Raw genomic sequence first — 23656 nt, 5'->3', positions numbered from 1 at the left:
AAGATAGTTTCGACTGGGAGCTGACTTCCTTCTTACAGAATACTGTTTATCACAACTGCGAGCTCACTGCATTAGCATTTCTGAACCTTGATTCAATACCATTTACTATACTACCATCCTGGGAAAACACACATCCTAAATACTTGAAATTATGTACCTGTTTCAGCTTTGCATCCCCAATCTGACATTCAGTTCTCTTGGAGTTCTTACCTACTGACATCAATTTGGTCTTGGAAAGGCTAATTTTCATAAAATACTCGTTGCACCTATTATCATGTTCCAAGACTGCAGGCTTTCGGCACAATCTGCCACTAATACCAAGTCGTCTAATGGCAACATTAGATTCGAGGAAACACTATTGGGAACTAGATGCATCTGCATGATTCCGTGCTCTGGACTGTACATATACAACTACAAAACTTTAGAAGTGTAAAACAAAGCGTCTGTGATACTCCCAAGAAATTCTGCATCACGCAGACCAAAAGTCAAGAATACAAAATTATAATTTCACATGAGTCTGTAAGGTTGAATATTGTATACCAGCATATGGAAGACTTTCAATCTACAATAAACACGAGTTTCGACCGGATTCTGCAGCACTGCAGACGGTTTATCAACTGTGTCAAGAAAGACATTCTTGCATCGAACAGTAGCCGGTCTGAGGGAAGAGCGACTCCGTCCATTAGGGTCGAACCAAGCATGTGACAGCTATTTCGGTAATTTCATACAAGAAAAACTGTGATCTACGCTGAGAAGTGGATTAAAATATCGCCGACATAACTTCACTGCGGCTAGGGATGCTGTCTGAAGTGGAGTAATCGGACAGCCGTAACGAACACTTTCAACTACAATGTATTACAGTAACAACTCCCAAGCTGCCACTCACGAAAACCTTGATAAACCTAGTAAGGGAATAAGTAAACAACAAAAACTGCGGAATGTTTTATTAAAATGTATTTGAATTGTTCAACTGCGCTGTGATTACACTGATATACGCCTACTCCTAACGACGACGACGACGACGACGACGACGACTGGTGTTTTGCAAGGTCAATCATCCAGGTCGTTCATAACGATATAGGCTATTTTTGTCGAATTTATAAGAGTCCTTCTACTTAAGATTTCCTCATAACGCTTACTTCTTCTGCGATTCCGATTTTCGCCTTAGCTTTTCTTCTCTCATTTCCTTTCCTTAGGAAGTTATTTGAATTAGCTTAACCATAATATGGACGGATTGTTACCTCCACTATAATTTTCGTTCAACGCACAGTAATTGAATTTTTAATAACTTAGCGATGTATATCATTATGTGAAGATGATAAAAGCCAAGCGATCTAGTTACGAGTGCTTTCTGTTGAGAACGCGTAGTTCCCAGCCACCAACCATCAACACATTAATCAAAGCACAATATCAATATTGCCGGCAAGTGCCAGAATTCGCATCAGCCCGTAAGACAAGAACAAATAATAAACGATACAATTTAACCTCTAAAGTGAGCGGAGAGGAATACGTCAAATTCGAGTGATTGGTGAGAATGTGCTCACAAACGACGGTAACGCACGATTAAAACACAAACATTCTCCGCAGCACGTTACACCTTTTAGCGTTCAAGTCTACAAGTCTCTGTGAACGAACTAACTCTTAGCACTCTGGCCTATTGTAGGCACTCCGCTGTCTCTGCCCTTCTAATCAATACATACACAGTAAGTAACTAGTGCTCTTTTTATCAGCTACGGTAGAAATCAAAAGCTAGCAACAGTGTAATTTTAGGCTACGTGACATTGTGATCATAACAATGGGACCCCAATACTTAGTGGTATCTGAATCAATAGGACGCGACTCTCATTTCAAAAATTTCACGTGCAATGGCCTGGATTCAAACAACGGTAGCCTTGGTGAGAAGCAAGTGACAATGGCACTATGCTATCACGCCCCTACCTTCGTAATATATACAACTAAACTTTTAGGACATGCCATGACGCTATGACGCTTAAACAGAGAAATTCGCAAACCTCGAAAAACAAAACATTGTAAGGAAATGAAAAATGATTTATAATTTGTGCTGGGAGAATGGAAATTAAAGGTCTTTGAAATGTGGAGTTATAAAGGACTGTTGAAGCAGAGATGGGTGAGTTAGATCGCAAATCAGGAGATATTACAATATGTCGGTTACCAACAAAGGACACTGGCGGGATTCATACACTTAGTTATGAAGTGAAGTGTTTGGAGGTAGAAATAATAGGGGCGTGGATATGAAAAAACGTACGGTAGGGTATAGATGTAGATATAGATTATAATAATGTTGTTGGTTTTTATGTTCCACTATCTACTTTTGACGGTTTTCTGAGACGCTTTGGTGTCGGAATTTAGTCCCGCAGGAGTTCTTTAACGTATCAGTAAAACTACCGACGCGAGGCTGACGTATTTGAGCACCTCCAAATACCGTCGGACTGAGAAGGATCGAACATGTCAGAAGGCCAGTGCCTCAACCGTCTCAGCCACTCAACCCGGCAGATACAGATCATATATTTTGGGTGCAGAAGGTAAAAATGAGAAAGTAAGCAAAAATTAGGGTAGCATGGAACAGCTTTAATGAATAACCGATCCTAACAACCTGAAAAAATACAGGGCACAGGAAAAATGGCATCCAATAATCACAAACCATGATGAAGGGGATCAGTACGATAAGAACCACCCCGTCTAACTCGCTTTTTCTCCGGAGTCAACTGAAGAAAGTAAGGAAGGTGGGAGTCTCTGCGGTCGTCCTGATTGGTCGGTACGATTTTCACTTTCGAACGACTGTGCGAGTAAAGGAAGTATTGTATTCGTGCAAAAATTATACATCGGGTTTTTGTCATTTCATGAATCCTGAACACACAACTGTGACAACGACGACACATGGGTTCCTTTCAAGGTATTTGGGCAGCAAACATTAATAATCTGGATGAAAATAGCAACTTAGAGGGCTGCTTACTATCTCCACTTTAATTGCTCTGGTTCCCTTTATCATGCCATGTTATTCTTGAGCGCCAGTTCTCCTGTACCCTGTATACGTTCACAAGTGTTTCACATCAGATATAATTACTGTTTTAGCGGTATAAAATACCAAATTTATTTATTGATCGATCAGCATTTGTGCTATAAAGATCACAGTGTAAAGAATATTTAATAATCACACATACTGAAAAAGAAAAAAGGAACAGAAGTAATTGACACTAACCAAGCACTCTGAGCTTGGCCATGTTGGCTCCTCTAACTCACTGAACTCTGAGAAGAAAGCAGAACGTGAGTTCACACAGAATAGAGTTCTTAGTTCATGCTTTGAATAATGTGTTCATAGGTTGAATTTGAATCCTCTGTGTCTGAGGAGTTACTGAGAAGTCGATCTTGTGGAAATCGTCGTTTTAAGCATGACTTGACGCCGATGATGTAGCGCACAGCACCTGCGACTGCGACTGCTTCAAGCTGTACATTGTCGGTGAATAAATTCCTTCGGGTGATGTGCCTGACTTCTTGGATTTCTTAATTTTTAATAGTTCTTCTCTGTACGTGCTACGAATATTTTTAGTTTTTGTTGATTTCTTCGACGCCTACCCCAGGAATATTCATTTCTTCAGCGATCCGTAGCAACGCTGAATCCCTGGCATCTTTTATTTTATAACTGGTAAACCCAGCATTCCACAACACTTCTTCAGATTCGTATAATTGTACACATTTTATTGTCTGCGTATCGCTCCACTTCCTTCCTTGCACCGCCTTGAAGCTTTCCGCCATCTTGAATTTGTTACTCGCTTGTAGAAAGTTGGGCATGGTCCGAGTTGACTCGCTTCTCTCAAACTCAGGCAACTAGACTCGCATGAACTGTTCACATGATGCGAGTGGCGGGCCACACATGCGCACGCATCATGCGAGTCCACTCGCTCCGAGTCTACTCGCACCGTGTGAACCCGGCTAAATGGTCGGAGAGGTAGAATTCCCATTTCGTTGTGGAGTTGCTTATTGCGCAGGTACCTGGGAGCGTTACCGATCATGCGGAGCACTCTACAATTACTAAGCTGAAACATAACAAAGCTATGCTTCATTTCGTCGATGACCTTGAAGTTAGGCTCCTCGAAACAACTATCTCCATCACTGTTTCATCGAGCCAATGAGAAAATTGATCAGCTACGGAAAACATGACCTCTACGACAAAACAGACCACGAATCTCCGAATTATATTCATTAGCAACCTCAAACTACCATTTAGGAGATTACATTTCGACTAATGATGATGCTTGTTGTTTAAAGGGGTCTAACATCTAGGTCATCGGCCCCTCATAATGGTACTTATCGCAATGAAAGTAGAACCATGGCATTTGTCATATTGTGGTACTAATCAAAAGTAGCGTAGGCTCGCGGTATTCCACACACTATGGTACTACACACAGGTAATGTCATACGCACATGTAATGCAAACCTATGGAGTTTCTCACTTTGCGGCGCCATTTACAAGCAACGCAAACCTGTGGTGCTCCTCACATAGGTGTTCTAATCACAGGGACTCTTACTATCCCGTGGTGTTCCTCACATAGTGTGTACTAATCATAGGCAAGGCAGACCCATGGTGTCGCTCATAGAGTGGCTTTAATCACAGGTACTGTAAAACTCATCCTGATTCACACACTGTCGCTACTAATCACAAACCTATTCTGTACCTAACATAGTGGTACTACGCGCGAGTAAAAGCGACCCATGGCGTTCCCCGCGTGGTGGTACTAATTACAAGTAGTATCATGATTATAATTCGATCATCTCTTGATCACCCCTTTTAGTCGCCTCTTACGACAGGCAGGGGATACCGTGGGTGTATTCTTCGTCTGCGTCCCCCACCCACATGGGGATGTGTGTTTGGTCCGCGAGAGCTATTTTATTTCGCTCAAGTCCTCCGGCAAACCTGTTAGAACCCGCCACCTGGGACGCGCCATGTGGGAGTATCACCAGTATCACCCCCGCCCCCACTTGCTACGCCAGTGTAGTAGGTTCGTGGCATTTCGAATATTCATACGTTAAGATCGCTTAATGAGATCACAATTAATTTCCAAATACTGTACTACGTAAATCCTGAAATCATTTCCAAATGAATCGGCATATGCAAAACGGTGATAAGTGACATTTTTCTAAACTGATATTATTACTGCAATAAACTTAAACAGGGCACACACATAACCTGTGTAAAAACGGGACATGTAGCGCGCTTCTTCATGTGCTGAATAGGAGGTATAGTTAGTATGAAAGATGCAGCACAGTTTAAGTTGGCTGCCGTTTCACATGAGTGATAAATGGCCCTGCAGCGAAGTCGTTACATGTCTTCATTGATTTGGTGTATTTGTGTGGATTTGTTATCAACAATGTCTTCTTCAGAGCCTGAATCTATAGTGAGTGGTCAGTAACGTAAACATAATAATATTGAAACCAGGGCCGGATTAACGGGGGGGGGGGGGGTTGCTAAAGGGGCTGCAGCCCCGGGCCCCGCCCCTTGGCAAAACCTAAAATTGTACAAAAAGTCCTGCTGCTCTACCTCCGTGCATGTATATGAATATTTACGCTCGCAAAATATCGAACACGCACTCTTCCTTCCTTCTTATCAGCTGTCCGCGATTGTATTTCATCACTGCTAGAATCAGTTACCGTCCGGAGACACGAATCATCGCTACTTACGCACTGTAATCATTGTAAAGGTTATTGTTGACGAAAATTCAAATCTGGCAGCTTGCGAATACGGGCAGAGGGGGAAGAGGGAAGAGGTCTTGTAAGTGAGCGGGAGGGGACAGGGGAAGCACGGTGGAATGTGCATGCTACACTATATCTTTGCACCAGGAAGAGAACTTCCAGTTCACCTCTGATTATTGAACCATTCGTAAGTTACAACTGTAATGTTGTTGTAAAATGGATAGAAATTATACTAGTGGTGGCAAAAAACGTAATTCAAAAGAACAACTGTGAAAGAAATTGAAAAGTGGCCGAAAATATCAACATTTTTTGACAGGAAGTCTCCAAGTGCATCAACGACTGAAGAGACTGTTGCTGGTTAATTGGAATCTTCTACAGGTAAGCGAATAGTGTAATATCTTAAGTCTGCTGTTTTAAGAGAGATTTGGTCTTTACGGAATTGGAAAGCATGAGCATTAGGAAGATGATTTTAGGAACAATGAAAGGGAATCCTAATGTGTATTTTAAACTTCAGTCACATGGTATGGAATATTCGGAGTCCTAAATAATAAATGGCCGATCTCGTTGGTGTAGTGGCAGCAATAATGACTGCCACCCCCGAAGACCCAGGCACCTTCCCCGGCGCTGCCTGGTGGGGGGGGGCTTGGTATGGGGTCTCATTAATTTGTTCAGGGCACTCCGAATTGAACTCAGAAACGACACGGTGTGGTCACACGTTTACTTAGTAATAAATTATTTTATAAACGCACGAATTAAAAAACCCCAATGATCTACAGCCGCGGAGGAACTTGCCTTACCAAGAGACCGCTGCCCAACCTCTAGGACCTGCAGATTCTGAGGTGTTGTGTGGTCAGCACAATGCATCATCTCGGTCGTATTCTTCGTTTCCTTGCCCGGGGCTGCCATCTCACCGTCAGATGACTCCTCGACTGTAATCACGCAGGCTGAGTGGGCCACTTTCCAGCCCTCAGGTACAGCTGAAAATCGCTGACTTGGCCTTCGGGTGAGAGGCAAACACTTTACCCCTACACCACGGAGCTGGCTAAATACACGAACACACAAGTGAAATTTTACTTGTGTTCTTACGTTGCAGATTCAGATTTAGTACTCAAGAATGAGGCTGTGTGTGTCATAGAGCCTGGTAGCATCTCTGCCACTGCTAAAGACAGTCCTGCTTCAAATCTTCCTTCTGCTGATCCTGGTTATTGGCCTGAGTACATGATGGACGAGATTAGAGACCAATGTATTCAGCTTGGGCCTCAATACTTCCAAAACCGTCCAGTTACGGGAAAGCATCTTGAATCCAAACAAGTGCAAAAATCACAAAATCGTTACTTGTCAGGCAGTTTGTTTATGCGCAAACTCAGATATGGAGACTCTGTTGAAAGGATTTGGCTTGTATATTCGCCATCTACTGGAAAAGTGTTTTTCAATTTGCTTTTTACGTCACACCGACACAGATAGGTCTTATGGTGACGATGGGATGGGAAATGCCTAGGAGTGGGAAGGAAGCGGCCGTGGCCTCAATTAAGGTACAGCCCCAGCATTTGCCAGGTGTGAAAATGGGAAACCACGGAAAACCATCTTCAGGGCTGCCGACAGTGCGTTTCGAACCCACTATCTCCCGAATACTGGATACTGGCCCACTTAAGAGACTGCAGCTATCGAGCTCGGTGAAAAGTGTTTTGTTACCATTGCAAATTACTTTCAAATGACAAGACGAACTCTGCATTTTCTTCACATGGTTTTTTCAATTCGAGAAAAGGAGACGAAGCTATCAGTAGCCATGAAAACTGTATAGAACATATGAATGCAATTAATTCTTGGCTGTATAGGAAGAAAATTTCCTCAAGAGTTGATAGTTAGTTAAACAGATAACTTTAGAGTCCCAGTTCTGGGGCGAGGTGTTGAAATGAATTGTGGCAGTCATAAAATTTTTGTGTGTGCGAGGACTAGCATTTCGTGGAGAAAATGAGATTTTTGGAGTGTATAATAATGGAAATTACTTAGGATTCCTTGAACTAATTTCCCAGTTTGACCCTTTTCTGAAGGAGCATTTTTCAAAACACGGTAATGAAGGAAAAGGTGTTAAATACAATCCTAAGTGAAATAAAAGAATAAAATTACTATTCACTGATAGTCGGTCTAGAAAGCCAAGAATAACGGCCGAGAGGATTCGCCGTGCTGACCACACGACACCTCGTAATCTGCAGGCCTTTCGGGCTGAGCAGCGGTCGCTTGGTAGGCCAAGGCCCTTCAAGGGCTGTAGTGCCATGGGGTTTGGTTTGGTTTGATTCACTGATAGTAGACTCTTCCCCGGATTGTGCTCATGTAGACCAATTGTCAATTGTATGTAGGTATCTGCATTCTGGGGAAGTCAAAGCTAGATTCCTTTGCTTTAAGGCTATAGAAAGCCACACAGGAATCTCATCGTTTAATGAAGTACATTTTTGGATAGCAAAAGCATACCTTTGAGTCAATGTAGAGGTATTTCTTGTGATAATGCGGCGAATATGTCTGGTTAGTACAATGGGTTTCAGGATCAACTAAAGAAGGAGAATATATTTGCCCCGTTCGTGCCTTGTGCAGGACACTCATTAAATTTAGTCCGAGTGAGTGCTGTTGAATCCTGTCGTGAAGCTTTGAAGTTTTTCGCCTACCTGCAACGACGGTATGTTTATTTCTCAAGCTCTTCTCGTAAATGGGATATGTTGTCGATAAATTTGAAACCGCACTTAAATTACAAACTTCTTCACCTGAAGAGTTTGAGTCAAACCAGATGGTGTTGTCATTATGAAGCAGTGAAAGCCTTGCATATCAATTATGACAATATTTTGTGTGTATTCGATATTATATGTGATAATGCTGAAGAAAAACATGAGTCCCGAATAGAAGCAAAATCACTGAAAAATAAGTTCATGAAATTTGAATCGGCTTTTATGTGTGTCTTTTGGCATGAAATTTTGGAAAGGTTTGATAAAGTTAGTGCGAGTTTACAGAAATCTACACTAGACTTGTTAACAGGCTGTAAACTTCTGGAGAGTCTGGTTACATTCACAGCCAATGAAAGACGAGATTTTGACAAATATGAAGAAGAAGCTAATAGGTTATGTGAAAAATATCTCACAGGGTTTGAGCACACATCTGAAAGACAATCAAAGAAGATATATGCTGATGGAAATGCCCTTAACGAAACTATTTTGAAAGGAAGAAAAGAATTTGAATTAGAAACATTGTTGGTGATAATTGATAGTTTATGTAGTGGACTTAATAAACGTCTTCAGTCTTACAAAACATTTCAGTCATTGTTCCAGTTTCTAGTAAACTGTAAGGCTTCATGTACTGTGGATGAAACTTATCTTAATAACTGTTTACGTTTTTACTGAGATGATCTTGATGAATCTTTGAAACTAGAAATTAAACATTTTTATGATATCGTTAAAAGTCTAGGTGTAGTTACTTGCCAGGAGATAGCTAAATACATATACGAAAATGATTTGATTAGTGTATTTCCAAATGTATTTATTGCTTTGAAATTGTATTTGGTAATTACAATAACCAATTGCGAAGCAGAGCGTTCTTTCTCGTAACTGGCACTAATCAGAAATAAATTACGGTCAACCATGCTTCAACCAAGACTGGACGGTTTGACTACCATGTCTTTAGAACATGACATAACAAATGAGTTTTCATTCGATGGTGTTTTACAGTCATTTTCAAATCTGAAGGCAAGGAAAAATACATGTTCATGTAAAAATTATTCAACTACCAATTTGGTCAGTTCAGTACAGCATCGATTATCCGAAAGAATTCGGGAATGGGAACGCTCAGGTAAGTGAGTTTTCGGGTAGCCGATCATTTGCGAAAAGTCTGCTCCTACGCCATAAGGGCATTGCAGTGATACTGAACACTTTCAAAGTTTTTCTGTTTCAAGCTTCCGTCCTTATTGTCAAATGCACTTATAATTTTCGAATAGGTATCAATCTCGATTTAAATGTTTGTTACTGTGTCCTTCCAGCTCCAAATTCTTGAACTAATCTTGATCCGCCAACACCATCTTTAACTAGTCTATTTTAAATTTATCGGAAAAAAATATAATGACCTGTAATCCTTTAGACGTCATTTCAACAGCTGCCACAAGCCACTGACGGCAACAGCAGTATCGTTAACCACGTCGGAGTAAAAAGATTTACAATTGGGTGAAATGGACCTCGATTACAATTATAATATATTTTAACGATATTTCTGTATTTCTGGATGCGAGGCTGCTGACGTAGGAAGGAGAAAACGTTACTTTGTCACAGCACTTGCAGATATACATAACGCAGATATTTGAATTTGCTGACTGGGACACTTTCTGTTAGCCGATATTTCTATTGATCGACATTCGGATAATCGATACTTTACTGCAGGCGCAGGCAGGAATGAGTTTGCCAATGTCCTTCGTTATCTCATAATACCATTAAACTAAGCCCAACAACATACAAGAAGAAGAATAAAGAAGAAGAATCTCATAATACCACTTGTGCTAGCTTTTTACACTATGATTTAGTTTTAAATTTTAGATTTTAAATTCATGTAATGCCAATAAGATAATGGGAATGTGATCGTAGTAAGTTCTGTTTTGTATGTCGATTTGATAGTGATGATGAGACAAATGTAAAATATGTTTTGGCATTATAAAATATTAACATGAAAAACAGAGAAAAATTGTAGTCTATTTCAACACTTCCCTATTCATCAATTTAAGTGGAAATAGTTCTATAACAACTGCAGTACGCTAGTCTTACGTGATGTTACGAATAAGGAGCCCCACATTTTTAAATAGCCCAGGGCCCCCAGACACCTTAATCCGGCACTGATTGAAACGTACAAAAGGAGCATTATTAAATATCGTGCTATATCCATCAGTCTACCAACAGAAGAATCTTACAGTCAGAGAATTCCAATTAAAAAGAAGAAACTGACAGACATTACAAAGGCAATGAAATACTGTCCAGAAATGCACTTCTATAAGGAATTCTTACAGTGGCCTACAACATCAAAAGAGGACAATGATCAAGAGGTTGAAATAAGTGTAAATGAGTAAGGCACAAGATCAAAGATGTTTCCAAAGCAAACTGTGCTGTACGCAAGTATTAAACATGTATATTAAACATGTGTTTCATTAGTGTTTTGTTGTGATCTAATACTTCATTCATTCTTCATTCATTCAACTTCGCTAATAGGTCAAATAGGGACCACGATAAGCCTCACGTTACTTTCTGGCATTTGTCCATTTTTCGCTTGACTCAAACCGTCTTAATTACATACATACATATCTGTATTTCCAACCATAGCGCAATACCACCGTTATCTGGTAAAAAAAATTGAGCAACTACTATCCCCCTAAATCTATAGCTATCTACTACATCTACTCTGTAGCATCCCACCCATGTGCGGATAGCCAGCACCACATGCTAGACGCTACCTCGACAAATATCTACACTAACTACTTAACTACCGTATTCTAAGACTAAGTTAAAAAAAACTGACTGGTCGCGGCATCCCCCCTGGTAAGGAAACATGCCATCCAACCCGCGGATACCGCTATCAGCCCTGCCTCGTGAGGCCATATGCCGAACATCACAGGGTTCTTGCTGACAACGTGTTCCTCACCATTCCTTACGTAACAGGCCGCATGTAGCGGAGGCCGGTCCAACACGCGGCCTGTCACACTCATCTCCTTACACGGCTAGTCTTCCATGTCACATTGACAGCGAACTTCCTTCCACTTCTCTTTCTCCAAGTGCAGACGTACTTAATCAATAATACCTTGGGATGGTCAGACCAAGGCCAACTAGATAGACAGGCCGTAAGGCTCCCCCTCCACTTCGGACGCTACGTCACACAAGTCGCCAGCCACTTCACTTCTCGCCAGTGACTTGTAAGCTGATCTGAACCTCGCAGCAGTGAGGCTATCGATGGTGTTGAATGATTTAAACGTGTGTGAACATTGTGAATTATGGCCACCTCGTGTTGTATACCTGGTTGTAGAATCAACTACAGTTCAAAACAGCCTAATATTTCAGTGTCTAAATTTCTTACTGACTTGTCTCGGAAACAAAAGTGGATCATAGCCATCCATCGAACCGAATTCGTCCCTTCAGCAAGCTCAGTTGTGTGCATAAAACAACTAACTTCGATGAACGTTTCGTAATTACGGAGGATTCTGTTAAAAGACTTGATGAGTCTATTTTAACTGTAAAACCTAACCATTTAAAACTCTCAAACGACGCAATTCCTAAGTTTGAAAATGTGCCTGCCTATCTGTCTACAAATCTTCCAACACCGAGCAAAATCCTATTCAAAGGCAAGAAGAAACTGAAAAACGGAAAGAGGAAGGAAAGAAAGAAAGCTGAGGAAGAATATGACAGGATCAAGGACTTCGATGACGTTCAGGCTAATTTCAGTATTAAACGCAAATTAGATTTGGACAAAGTTTTCGTCAGTTTTAACAGCCAATTTCAAAATGTGAATGACTGAGGAAAATATTCCGTAAATTGGTACTTCCTTAACATTAAACCAGGCTCTTGATTTTAAAGCCATTAAATAAGATATTTTCATGAGTGATAAACCTGATATACGTGCATTAAGTGACGGGGGCAAGATATTAAAATGGTCGTATTAGAAAAGTATTTGTAACTTCCTGTTTAGACCTGCTTGTAACTCAAAAGTGACTGTCCACGACAAAATAGAATCTGTGCACAAAATAATCGATGAAATTGAAAGCGAAGTTGATGAGTGTATCATTACTGATAAATTATAATTTTGTAAGGAACAGTTAATTATAGCCTTTGCAAAGAAAGTATCTTAATCCTGTATACTAATAACATGGTTCACTTCAATATTTTTCGCATTTCCTGGGGCGTAAAAGAAGATAAGACAGTCAACGTTTCTTACAATGCCTCACCCGGTTATTCACAGTCTTTTACTGCAAAACTAGGCACGGGAAATTCGGGCATTGATGATTCACATTGGAATTACTTGAAAAAGAAACTAAACTAATTAAAGGAGCATGAAATATTTTGTAACTTGTTGGATGGAGTCTACGTAAAACGTGAGCTGAACTATAAAGGAGGAAAGGTTTTATTTTTTGTTTTTGTTTTTGCTAGTGGCTTTACGTCGCACCGACACAGATGGCTCTTATGGCGACGATGGGATAGGAGAGGCCTAACAGCTGGAAGGAAGCAGCTGTGGCCTTAATTAAGGTACAGCCCCAGCATTTGCATGGTGTGAAAATGGGAAACTACGGAAAACCATCTTCAGGGCTGCCGACAGTGGGATTCGAACCCACTATCTCCCGATGCAAGTTCACAGCCGCACGCCCCTAACCGCACAGCCAAATTGCCCGGTAGGAGGAAAGGTAGAGGGAGTTGCTTTTAGTAGTAAAAGCGGAGAAAATAAGACTGCATTAGCTACAAATGCACAAACTTTTATGTTGTCATCCAGTCTTTAAAAAAATAAAGACGTTGTTGATTTGTTTCCATGTAAGAACCTAACGTGACATTTCTTAGAAGAACTAACTTTGCAAGTGTTTAAAGTATTAACAGATAGGCCTATAGCTTATAAGGTAGCATGCATCATTTCTAATAATAACAGTGTTAGTAGGAAAATGTTTGAAAAGCTGTGCAAAAGCAATTTACAAACCACTTTTCAAAACCCATTTGACGAAACACAAAAAATAAATAATTATTTGATACTAGTCATTTATTTAAAATCTTAATAAATAACTGGCTTAATCAAGGTGACAACTTACCCTGACTTTGACAATCCTGGGTCAGACAAAAAAAGTCTATCTGAGTCTATCTAGTGCGGCCTTGGCTTGCTCCTGCCCTGGACCAAAAGGTGTTGTACCAGACTCTTTTAGAGCTACAAAATGTAAACCTGTATACTAATGTTTTTACACGAGGATTCTCAAGAAAAATTCTGATTTCGCTTGTCAAAAATGTTCTGGAAAACGAAAACGTCATGTTTAAAACATGCAGTGATTAAATAAATAGTTTTAAACATTTCGTTGACAAATGTATATACATCATTTGTAATATATTATTGAATAACAATAGAAAAGTTACCGTAGACAAACTCATGGCTAAGAAGAAGATATCCTCAGGAAAATAATAAATGTATAAACTGAAACCTTAGGAATTGTTAGGTAAGTTTTAAGTTGCAGCTTAATTTCTAAGAAAGGTTTCAGACTATTGTTGTGAATTGCCATCGTGTATTTTCCTAGTAACATTACAACTATTTGCATACGTATTATGCGTTCTAATCTTTTACATGATACCGAGTTCAGTTACAAGTGACATGTCAGCATAATTTTACGTAAAGAAATGTACATATACTGCCCAGCCAGTTTTCTCCCCGCATAATACTCGTGTAGTATACAAGCCTAAGCAAAGCCACAATTGAAGGAGTGTTCAATTATATCGTAAAGGTTGAATAAATGAGCAATATCATGGTGAGAGTAAGAGCGGGCCGTACACTGCCATGCTGAACGCCAGCCACTCTCGTGACGTCACGGTTCGAGCCTTGTGGCCCGTCTATCTACTTAGTGCGGCCTTGGTCAGACCCACCCCTCTCTCTCACCTCTTACGTCATGCACTCCGCCACTTCGCTTATTCTAACCTGATCCTACTCACACTACACGTATAAACAATCCATTCTTCTACATAGTCTACTACGCCAGACACACAGCAGTTCATCATCTACATACACTTACACTGCGTCCCTACCAACAGTGCCTCATTCAATCCTCTAAACAATCCATCATTCTGCATCGCCTCCCCCTACAGGCATACAACAGTTTATCCTTCCAAACTCTACTTTGTTCACTTCTTTTCACAGTTCTTCCCACACTGCCTACCTCTCCATTACACTATACCTTAATCCTCTTGCTGCATATTCACTATCTTCTACATAAACGTACACAGCAGTCATGTAAACAGTTCCTTATTCACACTACTACTCTGTTCATTCTTCCTTATTCTTTCTTACGACATATTCAATCATCTATAATCTCCCATACTCTCCTCTTAATGAATATACTTTATGTATACAACCTCCTTATAGCTACTTCGCTACTCCATTTATTCACAATAACATCAGTTCTAGTAGTACATGCTCGTCTCTGAATACATTTAATTATACGCAAATCTCCTCTTAATACATATACCTTAATACGACATTTTTATAGAGCTTTTATACTCAATCTACTTAACAGCATTTTGCTCAGGGAGGATCACCATTCATCTGGGCAAGGTGCTCTCCCTCTTTTACCAAAACCTTCCTTCACTACTGCCTTTATCGTAATCCTACTTATTACGATCTTTCGTTGTATTCCAACACTTTTTCTTACTTATTCGCTATCTTCTACATAACGTACACAGCAGTCATACAAAACAGTTCGTTATTCAAATCACTACTCTGTTCATTCTTCCTTATTTTTTCTTATGACAAATTACAATCATCTATCATTACCCATACTCTCCTCTTAACACATAAACTTAACATATATATAACGGCCTTAAAATCATCTCGCTCAGGGCGGATTACCATTCCCACGTGCAAGATGTTACCCCTCATCTAATTAAATTACATACTCAGCCCGGCATCTGTTCATATCCAATTACCCAACCTTCCTTATCCTATCCAATACTACTTATTAGAAACTCTTTTCACAATCACATTAGTTCTAGTATTACATGCTCGCCTCTTAATACATGTACCTTAATATACAATACAACACTCTTTTACTACTTTTCTAGTCAATTTACATAACAGCATCTTGCTCAGGGCGGGTAACCATTCCTCTGGGCGAGATGCTCTCCCTCATTTACCAAAACCTTCCTTCACTACTGCCTTTATCTTAATCCTTCTTATTACAATCTTTCGTTGTATTCCACCACATTTGCCTATCTCTATCCACTTTAAACTCCCTTCACTCTTCCTATTATTCCCTCAATTTCTTTAAAAATCTTGCTCTAACCATATTTAAAAATTTCGACATATTTGCTCCTCTCTCTCACACACTACACAGCCATGATGCCATCTTATAACCTTTATATAACTTTCCAACTCCTTTTTATTTAGCAATTTCCTTTTTATCTCAACCAAATTACTGCAGTGGTTGAATTTATGCAAATCCGACCAACTCCCTCCACACACAATACATCTATCCTTACTTTCTCTTCCTACACACCCCCTATTTCTCGGAACTCCTAACAACCACCAATACAATCCTTTCTTAGCCCTCCTACCCTCAAACTCCGCCAATTTAATACTGATAGAGAATCGCTATCCCTACATTCCCTTATTAAATTCTGGTTTTCTATATCTAATATTCTCCCCTTTATCCTTTTCCATATCCATTCTTTCCTCTCCCCCACATAACATTCCCATACTCCCCCATACCTATTTTTGTAACCTTTCTTACACTTTTTACCCAATATCCTTCATTCTCCATACTTTTCTGAAATCTATGCGCTTCCTGTAATAATTTCCCTCCCTTCCCTTCCTCCAGTCTTATCCAATACTTTATCACCCTCTTCGCTATTTCAACCTCCATAGACTCTTTGCACACTAATCTAGCCCCCGCATTTGCAGTGCAGTTTGGTAGGCCCATCATGATCTTGCTAAATTTCGCCACTACCTGTTTTAATTGTACCCTATCCTCTTCCAATCCCCATACGTCCAACACAAATAACATTTTGCTCTTAACCAGTGATTGAAACACCAGTTTCTGAATTTTATATTTTATACCTGGGAATTTATTTTCTAAGACCCCTACTGCTGCAAGCGCTGTTCTTCCCTTTAATTTAGACCTCCTACACTTTTTCTTTCCACGTGCCCTATTAATGATTATTACTCCTAAATATTTTATTTCTTCCACTGGTATAATTCCCTCCTGATCTACCTTCCAGACTTTTTTTTCCTTCCTTACTCTACTTTTTTCTATATAATCTGTGTCTTCCTTACATTTACGCCGAGAGACCATCTTCTAGTATAATAAACTACCTGGTCTAACCCTCTTTGCAATCCTCTTGCCGTCAATGCGAAAATCTATAGATCGTCTGCAAATATCAGCCCCGGTACCTCAATCTTCCCTATCCATGGATATTGCCATCGCTTTCCTCCATGTCTCTCTAAAATTTTATTTATAAATAATATAAATAATATCGGGGATAGCTTACATCCTTGTTTCACCCCACTCTTCGACTCAATAAACTCATTCATCCCTCCACTCTGTAATTTAATAATCACAAATACCTTCTCATATATTACACTAGCCAACATGATTTTGCGGTAAAATAGTAAATATGTAATTCTTATGGAAATCGCTGCCCTGATTCCGAAAATGATGCTATTTTTTCCTATCACGTCTAGTTTTGACGCAATTCGGTGTTTTAGTATCTGCATGAATTCGTAAGATGTAATGTTGAGGGATGTTCTCGCGCAACATTTTTAAGAATAGAATTATGTGATTTAATTTGTTATTGTTTGCATTTTATTATAGGTTTATTGCTGTCTAAATTTTCATTTTGTAGTTGGGGATTTCCTGGTAAATTCATAACAAACTCCCCCAGATACGCAATAGACCGCAAGGTATGTAGGATTGAAGATAATACAGTTGAAAGTTTGTCTTTCATCTTGGACCACTTGAATAATCAGACGTGTTAAAGCCCCAGCCCTTATGCAATGTTTATGATGGACTGATAAAGCAGTTTCCCTTCAAAGATAACAGTCCGAAAGTATTATACTCAAGAAGATGAACTTGTATTTTGTACGGATGTTTCAAATTTTCTACGTCGATTGGGAGAGAAAGAGTATGTTCCTACTGTAGTAAGTGACGTGTTTTTATTGACTCTTCCAAAATAAGTTTAAAGGCTGTTTTACTTCAGAATACAAATGTTCTGGCATCCGTCCACTTGCACACTCCACAAAAATGTCTGAAAGATACGAGACCTTAAAGTTGGTGCTTGAAAAAATTAAATATCATGAGCATGGGTGGCAAATTTGCGGAGATTTGAAGATCATTGGATTGTTGCTGGGACAACAAAAAGGCTATACAAAATTTCCCTGTTTCCTATGCGAATGGGATAGCAGGGCACGGGATAAACATTGGGATACAATGAATTGGACAGAAAGGAAACAAGTACAACCAGAATCCAAAATTGTCTTGAATGTAAGTCTTATTGACCGTGAAAAAAGTTAACTTCCACCCTTTCACATCAAATTTGGATTGATGAAACCGTATGTCGAGGCATTAGATAAAAGTAGCCTATGCTTCCAATATTTATCCACTAAATTTCCCTCATTATTAGATGCAAAAATCAAAGAAGGCGTATTTGATGGACCACAGATTCGTAAACAGATGAAGGATAAAATTTTCACAGACACGATGACCAAAATTGAGAAAGAGGCATGGAGCCTTAAGCTTCATTTCTTAGCTTCGCATCTGGATTATTTCCCTCTAAATTTAGGAGCTGTCAGTAAACAACAAGGTGAAAGGTTTCACCAGGATCTCAAAGATGCAGAACGACGCTATCAGGGACGTTGGGATGTGAATATGATGGCCGATTACTGTTGGTCGATTGCACGAGACGACCCTTCTAGAGATCATTCAAGAACTTCAAAAACCCGGAAATTCCACGGGGAACGGGAAAAGACGGAGGTGTGAATCTAACCTGCACATAATGTAAGCAACAAAACTATGTATGTTTAACCATGTAATTTTTATTCAAGGTACGGTTATATTAATTTAAAAGCAACTGTACAGTCCAAACTAAATAGGCGCTTTATGCTTCAGTTTCACGAATTTCAATATACATTAAAAATATAATACATACTACCTACTTGCTTACAAAGCATCATTTATGTGTATTCAATGCATGAAAAATATGATTGCGTTTTGCAAGCTGAAATTTACATTAATACATCAAATTTAATCAATACTAAGTATCAACAATTTTACGTAAGAACAAAATAATATTTTGTAAAATTGCCACCAAACCAAACGTGATTCGCCAAAACTATTTTTTTTTCTCGAATTCTGCGTTAAGAAATTCATTACACCCACCTAGTTTCGTTTTTACCGCACAAAAAAGTTTTATTTTGCAGGCTAGTGTTATCTCAATTGCTCCCCTCATTTTAGTCGACAACCCTACCTCCCTTAATCTCGTGAATAACGCCTCCCTGCTCACCGTAACAAAAGTTTCATCTAAATCAATCGCTGCTACATATAATTTGAGCCCGGCTATCCTCACATATTTCGTAATCAAAGTGTCCAAAATCCACACATTATCAACCGTGTTCCTTTCCTAAATCCATTCTGAAATTCCGATATCCTCCCATACTGTTCCGCCCAATTCTTTATCCTATTCGCCAAGATCCTGTGTACACCTTCGACAAAGGGTCTAGGAGTATTATCCCTCTATAATTATTTGGATAGCTTCTAGCCTCTGAATTATAAATTGCGCATAATACCCCCTTCCCCCATTCACTCGGAAATTTCGCCGTTTCCAACAACTTGTTAAAGAATTTAACCATCCCCCCTCAACTTCTGCTCACTGGCACCTACTTCCCTCCACACACCGTTAGTAATACCATTCCCCCCCCCCGCTGCCTTGGGTCTTGAATTACTTAATACCCTAATTATTTCCTGCCTTGTTATCTACACATCTAGTATCTGATTCCCTACTTCTAATTCTCTCACTTGCCTTGCCAGTTTGCCTACACCAGTTTCTGCCCCTCCAAAAAGCCTTTTGAAGTATCCCACCCACTCATTGTGCCTTATTTTTGTCTCCTTCCCCATTGGTCTCGCTCTCCTTATCTTATTTATAGACTCCCAAATCTTCTCTCATCTATTTTCTCTACAATATCCATTTATTCTTTCTGCTTCCGCCTCCTTCCACCCTATTTTCTTCTCATTCAATACTCCCTTGTATTCTCTTCTTAATATACAATATTCCTCCCTCTTCTCTTGTTCCCCTCCCTTCCTAAACTCCGCTAGAGCTCTCATTACAACCTCTCTTTCCCCCTAAAGTCTTCATCAAACCACCCAGTCACTCTGTTTTAATTTCCACCTTCCCTTCTCTTCACTTTCCTCCTCACACTCCATATTGGGAGCTCTATTAATTCTAACATCCTATCCATGTCATTTCCTTCCAACGCCCTTTCAAATCCCACCCTTAATACTTCTTTTCTCCCCTTAAGCTCCAATCTCAGTTTCTATCTCGTAGTATCATTCCAAACATACGTCCACCCCTCAAACTTATACCCCTCCCTTCTATTTCCCCACATATCCCATCCGTTCCTCTCTCGCACTACTCAATTTTATCTTAATAGGCATGTGTTCTGTTACCTCACACCCTAACACCTCAAAACTTATCATTCTCTTTAAAGCTATCTCCGAACTTATTCCTATATCCACTACACTCCCTCCATTCGTTGTAATGTGTATCAGTTCTCCCTATCTCCCTTCATTCACCCATTTAAAATATATAAAATTTATTGCACATAACTCTAACAGCCTTTCCCCACAGTTATTTACCCCTTTATCTTTACTCCTTCTTCGGTACCCCCTCACTTCTGTGTCCCCTCTACCATAATCCGGTACTCTATTGCTCACTCTTGCATTCCAATCTCCCATTAAACCGTTCAGTCTTCTTCATACAACTCTTTAATCGTGTTTATTTCTTCAATCAATTCCTGAAAGTAATATTTATTTGCATATACTGAGTCTTGTGGGCCAGACAAATTGCCTCATACATCCCTCTTCCCATTTTTATTCCAAACCATACTACCCCGTCTACCCCAATCTGTATCCTCTCCACTCTCCCGACTGCCGGTACGTCATTTCTTATTAAAATCTAATATTCCCCCTGGGTTTCTACCCATCTTCCCTATTTTTACCTTATCACATTTACTACCCTATATCCGTCCCATTCGATCTCTACACCTTTCCCAAAACACAACTCCACTAGGGCAATTATCTCAAAATCTTTTACTAATTCCACAATTTCTCTGTTCCCAATATTCCCTCAACATTCAACACCCCTATCGATATATCTAGTTATTTATTTCCTCCCCCTACCCCTCTCGGCTTATGTGTTTCTCCATTCACACCTTTACTTCTCGTCATTCTTCCTTCTGAGCCCTCCCCATATCTCTCCACTACCTTATCTTTCTTATCACCCCCTCCTTCCCTTTCCCCGTGCCGGAACCTTTTCCCCATCCCCATAAATATTTCAGACTTATCGATCATCCCTTATTCAACGCCTGTCTCGTCTCCACATACCTCTCTGTATTCCCCTTTCTTGGGGAAGCTGGTTCACTTCCCTGCCTCCTATTGTCTACTCTCCCCTTCACCTCCTGATCTCACTAGCGTCTCGTTCCTTGTTTCATTTACACCTGCGCTGCTTTGACTCACCAAGGTCACTGCATTCCCCACCAGCTGACTGCTGACACTGCTGTCACTTCTATCTTCCTTCTCTCCGCTGATGACGTCTTGTGCTCGCTTCCCGCAACTCGCTTCCTCCTCGTTTTTTCCACCCTCAGCTGTTCCTCCGGAGTTCAAGATCGTGTCCATTTCCTGTCTGATGTAACCAAACACCTCCCCACTACCTTGGCTCGTAGTCCCTGCGCTCTTGCCCTCCACATGTGCCGCTTTAAAATTTCCATCTGCTTCCTCTCCTCTTTTTATGTCTGCCTTCAAATGTATGTTTGAACCTTTCAAATTACCGGCATTTCTTAAAATTATATCGGCCATCAGGGTTGATATCAATCTCATTTTCACCGGCCTATTCCCATTGTTCCTTCCCACTCTGTATACGTCATCAATATCCACTTCCGAGAAGTTCATTTTCATCTTATTTTAAATTATATCCACCACTTTCAGCACTAACTCAACTTTCGATTATTTTCTATCCTCAGGTACTCCGTAAACAAACACATTCTTCCGTGATGATTCCTGCATCGCCAACCTTGCTCCTTTCTTCATTACTGCCAGTTCCTCTTCCAATGTACCCACCTTCTCTCTCAAGCTCCCTACTTCCTATTCTAAAGCCGTTATCTTATTGTTCACCCCACCAATTTCTTCTTTTATAAACATTTGTAAGTCCTTCATCTCCCTCATTTGTGTTGATCGTTGTTCCTGCAACATTTACTTAATTTCTTCTCCCTTGCTTGCTTCCTTTACCACTCTATTTCTTCCAATTTTTTCCCATCCGAATGGTCCCTGATTTGGACCCGGGTTCTTTTCTACTCCTCCTAATACCAACAGCGTCGCCATCACCATCGCACACAACATCATTTCTAGCAGCCCTTTAGAGCTGTTTTTATCTCCCCCTCTTTCTACTCAGCCTTCTTCCAACACCATCTTGCTCCACGCTGCAGCGTTATTCCATCACTCACTCCTCGTTTCCGCTAACACGTCTGCGCTAGAGCTGAGAGCAGTTGCTCCTATGATTGCAATCGGTAGTGCGAGTGCAGCGCTCCATCCGGTATTCTCCGGTAGTAAACTGTTGCTTAAAAACCAATCGGTGTTTAGGTGGACGAGCGAAGAGTGAGCAGAGGACGGAGCAACAGTACTGATTGTGTGTTCGCTTGCACTTCCAGTAACGGTGCGCAACGGATGTGTCAGCGACGTACTAAATACTGCTTTATAAGTATGAAGAAGGCGAGTATATGAAATATATACATTCTCATTTATCGTTGGTGTTTAATAATAATAATATGAATGTTAATATTATTATTGTCCACCTCTGTGGTGTAGTGTTTGGTGTGATTAGCTGCCACCCCCGGAGGCCCGGATTCGATTCTAGGCTCTGCCACGAAATTTGGAAAGTGGTATGAGGGCTGAAACGCCTGGACGAGGTACTTGTCCTCCTCCCCAGCTGTATCCCCGACCACCGGGCGAGTTGGCCGTGCGGTCAGGGGCGTACAGCTGTGAGCTTGCATCCGGGAGATAGTGGGTTCAGTCCCACTGTCGGCAGCCCTAAAGGTCGTTTTCCCCATTTTCACACCAGGCAAATCCTGGAACTTTACCTTAATTAAGGCCACGGCTGCTTCCTTCCCTCTCCCAGGCCTGTCTTACCCCATCGTCGCCATAAGACCTATCTGTGTCGGTGCGACGTAAAACAAATTGTAAAAAAATGTATCCCCGACCTAAAGTCTCAAGCTCCAGGTGGGATTCCTCACTGAGTCCGAGGTCCTGGTATTTTGTCCCACAGGATCTTTAATGTGTCGGTAAACCTGCTGACATGAGGCAGTCGTATTTGAGCACCTTCAAGTACCACCAAGCAAGGTCGGGATTGAAACCGCAAACTTGCGCTCAGAAGGCCAGCGCTCTACCGTCTGAACTACTCAGCCCGGTACAGCATATGCATATTAAATATTCCAATGAGTTCTTTCTCTTCAGTAATAAATGAGCTACGACTACAGTATAATTCATGTAAGAGGCATCGCATATAATGCATGTTTACATGCGATGGATATAATTATTATATATACATTTTTACTATTAATCATATTGTAAATGCATTTGTATGGGTATTATATGGCAATATTCAATCTACATTATTCTATCCAACTGCACTTATTGCAAACTGAATTTCGACCGATCAAAATTTGTTATTCATAGCGTAACAAATAATGCGGCAATCTTGAAATGACTGCAGCATTTGAATGGCAAACGTACGCAAACACAAGCATCTGAGGAATTAGTACTGAAACCTAAATTGTAATTCCACCCAAGATCACCGATACAACATTGCCCACATTAAAGCATTTGAATTTTCCGCCAGTGAATTCAATCGGAGGACGACCGGAGGTAGAGCGGAAACAACTGTTCCTAGTCTGCACTATACGCGACTGAACATCGTCTTCACTGTGTTTAGCACGACGTTCT

General features: G+C 40.4%; 2 protein-coding genes across 8 annotated transcripts in view; one reads left to right on the top strand and one right to left on the bottom strand.

Annotated features, from left to right (window-relative positions):
- Positions 1–23656, bottom strand: part of DNAlig3 (DNA ligase 3) — a 957513-nt gene that overhangs the window by 659566 nt on the left and 274291 nt on the right. The gene's annotated exons all lie outside the window — the stretch shown is intronic.
- CNMa (CNMamide) overlaps positions 1–23656 on the top strand; it is a 428349-nt gene that overhangs the window by 179883 nt on the left and 224810 nt on the right. The gene's annotated exons all lie outside the window — the stretch shown is intronic.

This window comes from Anabrus simplex, chromosome 2 (assembly GCF_040414725.1).
Source record: "Anabrus simplex isolate iqAnaSimp1 chromosome 2, ASM4041472v1, whole genome shotgun sequence".
Lineage (NCBI taxonomy): Eukaryota > Metazoa > Arthropoda > Insecta > Orthoptera > Tettigoniidae > Anabrus > Anabrus simplex.
This window is presented reverse-complemented; position numbering and strand designations above follow the sequence as displayed.